General features: G+C 39.9%; 1 protein-coding gene across 2 annotated transcripts in view; it reads right to left on the bottom strand.

Annotated features, from left to right (window-relative positions):
- The window catches only part of gpc3 (glypican 3), a 140,307-nt gene that overhangs the window by 132,792 nt on the left and 3,569 nt on the right, over window positions 1–3,946 (bottom strand). The gene's annotated exons all lie outside the window — the stretch shown is intronic.

Here is a 3,946-nt window from a genome sequence, read left to right as displayed (position 1 = left end):
GGTGATGAGGTGAGTGGACGCAGCTGTGAAGGATCCGCAGCCAAACGGAGAGGGGAGGGGGAGGAGACTGACAGAGGCACCATGACAAGCGTAGAATTATTTGAAACCATTTAAAGATTTTTAAACTTTGTTTTCAGACATTTGTGATATTTTACTCGGTTTTAACTTTTTTTTGTTCTACACTTTTCTCAAAATCAGCACAGTTGAGAATTTTTTGTCTCATTAAGAGCTACAATCTAGAAGTTATTACATTTTCATTCATAAGAGTCTAAATCTGTTTGCACAGTAGAAAAAACTTGATTTGAGACTCAAAAAAACTTAAACTTCACTGTAATTTTGAGAATATTATACTGAAGTTCAATAAACGTTAGTCTAGCCTTCATTGTCATTACTATAGAAACAAAAATTTAGATTCCTGTTCTAAGAATAGGTGATTTTATGAGGATTTATAATGATTTACTTGTACTGAGAACGTTTTTCCTTTTGTTCATATTTTGTTCTTAAATGAGTCATTTCCACTAGTTTTTTGAACTGAAGCAATATTAAGTACATAAAAATGCTTTAAACTAATAAAAAGTAACTGATTATCTGGCTGTATAGCATTCAGTTTTAAATAATTCTATCTAAAGTTGCTTTTTTAGCTTGTTTTTCCCATTTTAAATGCTTGTTTTTAGATTTTCATGTCTTATTAGGTGATTTCTTGTAAGGTAAAAGTAATTGGATCATTTCACTACTTTCTTTCTTCTTCAGATTAGTGTTCTTTTCCTGTTTTTAGGCTTCCTCCTCCTGCGGTGAGTTCAGACTGTGGGTTAAAACTCCATCCTCTCTCATCCATGCACAGTTTTGCTGTGAGCTTGTTTCCCTTCAACCACCTTGAGCTTAATAGCTCGCGGGCAGAGACAGCAGCATTGTATCAGCCTGTTATTGGTTAGTTTGTCACTTCATTGTGGCCTTGCGGCCAATTCTCCTACGGAAAATGAAGAAGGACAAGGTGCAAAGCCGGGAGCTGTTTGCATGTAAATGTCCCTGGTGTCACCTTTGAATTCCGACACGCTTTCGATCAATACTCAGCCTCACATGCAGAACAATTATGAATCTTTGAGGTTCCCGATCGACTCGGGCTCTCTGCTCCCACTCCAGACCCCTGCAGGAGTTTCTTTTATCGAGTCTTTAACAAGCTCGGAGTCTCCAAGTCCTGGGAATGGGGGCAGCCACAGTAACACCATGTGTCCAAGTTTCCCGACACCAATTAGAAAGCCATTGCTATGCAAGTTTAATGATGGAGACCATGGGAAAAAACAAGTTGTATTAAGATATAGAATATGCTAAAAGCTGTTCATTACCAGCGTAAATTATGCAGGAGCTACCCGTGGAATTCATGAGTACCTCTGCAGGGCAAAACAATCCAGTGTCACTTTGTAGAAACAATAAGCGAAAACACAGACAAAGCATTTTACAGGGAAGCAAAGGGATAATAATATCATTAGCTACTGGGGAATCTTATTGTTTTAAGTATTTTTGGAGCTTCATTCTCTGCTCTACTTTTATCCGTTTGATGAAGCAACAGTTGGAAAGCTGGAAGCCTGAATGTGAAAGGAGCTTTTTTTATTATTTATTTTTATTTTCTGCTGCGCACAAAAACAAGGCGGCGGTAAACAGCACTTTCCTTCATCAAAAGACGAGCCGGATGATAACAACTCCAATCTGTTTTAATTAAGATCGAACCTAAACTCTGTCCAGACTCATTCCAGCTGCAGGGTTTTGAACCACATTTTAAAACAAAAGCGACTGGAGTTTACCACACAGTAACAGGCACACCCTGCACAAACACATACATATTTCATACACCAGGAAACCCGGCGTGCACTCACACGTAAACAGAGGTTCTTTTGATTGACAGCTTATTATTTAGACCCAAATACACTGGAAATAGAATCCTGTCACAATAAGAGTCTGAAAGTGACTCAAACGAGCTCAAAGTGAAACAGTTTGTTGAGTCTTTCTATAATTAATAATAAACCTCATCAAACAATGATGATGCAGAAATTGAGCTTCAAATGAAAGAAATGATGGATCCCAACCAGAACAAACAATAAAGCAACCAGACTGTAAATTAATTTATTTTTAATGACTTTTTAATGATGGGAAATCAATGGAAAATTGCTCATATTTGGGTTGCATGGTGGTATATGGTGGTATAGTGGACAGCACAGTAAGGACATGGTTCAAATCCCACTTTAGCACCAATCATTTCTGATCAGCATCACGTAAAATAAAAGAACTGTCAGGACACCGTTTCCCACAATGCATTGATTTGTAGTCCACAAGGCAGCTTGTAGTGCCAGATTTCCAGCCTCACTCAACTGAGTAGGCGCCGTGCACACATCCTTTTCTCGCAATATTTTTATGATGATTGACATGTGAGTCAAAGCAAAAACTACCCAACATGCACTGCAATCCAGGGGATCTGGGTCATCTCAAACATCTCTAAAATTAGAGGATGGGGCGTGGTTCAACCTCAGTTCAACCCTTTCCACTACAATTCCCAGCATTCTTTGCGCCACATAAAGATTTCAGTTCAATCACCAAAAACGGCAGATGATTCTGTCACCGCAAAACCAAAACTGCTCACTTCAGAAACTATTCTTTCCCAGAACCACAAAACTTTATAACTTTTTATTATCCAACCATCAGACACATCTTGTTTTATATTCAACATTTTTGACTATTGTTGTGCACAAACAAAATTAAATTTGTCTCATCTGTTTCTAAAATGAACACCCACTAGGAAGGCTTCATCTTGTCTGGCTAGTTCAACTGCCTGTTTTAATGACAGGGTTTGATGTTACATTTTCCCCAAACAATTGGCCACAAATCCTGTAAATATCAGCAAATCTCATTATAACCTTAACCTTCTTTGTTTTCTCGTTTCTGCCACAAACACAAGCAATTTGGGCCCAAGAACGCACTAAACACAGGTTCTTGAACGTTAGTCCATGGTGTTCACACTGGACAAGCAGGGAGGGGCTTCTTCTTCTTTTTTCCCTTTGCTTTTACCAGCACATGTCCGCCACCTACAGTTGGAAGTGGCTTGGAAACGTGGATGGTTTATTCAAATATTGCATTTAAACAAATTTTTTTGTTTGAAATTGTTCGACCGCAATGCATTGTGGTCTATATAAATATATATAAATTTCGAGTGCACTCGATCTGGATTTAGTAGATTCGGACCGCACAAGGAAATGGCGAATGCACTATATAGTGATTGGGGGGAATTCGGACAAAACCCAAATGATGAAACTCCCTCCGCAGTGGAACTTTCTTCTTGGCACAAAACCTTTCCCTAAATTGAATATTTTTTAGTGATTCCCTTAAGGCTTCAGATAGTTATCGTATATACCTTGTGTTCTTTTTTGCACAGCATCCGGAGATGTTCTCACTTTCACAACTGAAAGTTGTGGTGCTGATGATTCTCTTACATCAGATTCTACTGAACTTTTATCCCTTTTTTCTGTTCTTCCTCCAGGGAAGGAGTGAGCAGGTTCATAACTGAACGTCCAGCTCCTGCTAATGCAGCAGACACTTTTATGACCCACTTTCAGCACTTTCTGAGGCTCCAACGTGCACCAGTTGGTTCTGCTGGTTCCATATGAAAGCCCCCCTCAGGTGTGACAAAAGTACATCTATGATTGTTTGTGTTTATAAAAACAGGACATAAAGCAGGAAGGAAGGAGGCGAAGGAGAGTCATTTGTAGCAGCTCTGTGTGGGATTTCCTGCTGAAATCAGTGGCATCTGTCAACTCAGCCTCCAGCAAACTCCTATCACTCTTCCCTTCAGAGAGCGCGCTCCTCCCCTCGCATCTGAGGACCGCCGCTGCTGTCAGAGCCCCACCACACGCTCTCATCACACCACCGCCGTCCAGGGCTATTTATTCTGCGCTGCTCA

This window comes from Oryzias melastigma, linkage group LG10, assembly GCF_002922805.2.
Source record: "Oryzias melastigma strain HK-1 linkage group LG10, ASM292280v2, whole genome shotgun sequence".
Lineage (NCBI taxonomy): Eukaryota > Metazoa > Chordata > Actinopteri > Beloniformes > Adrianichthyidae > Oryzias > Oryzias melastigma.
This window is presented reverse-complemented; position numbering and strand designations above follow the sequence as displayed.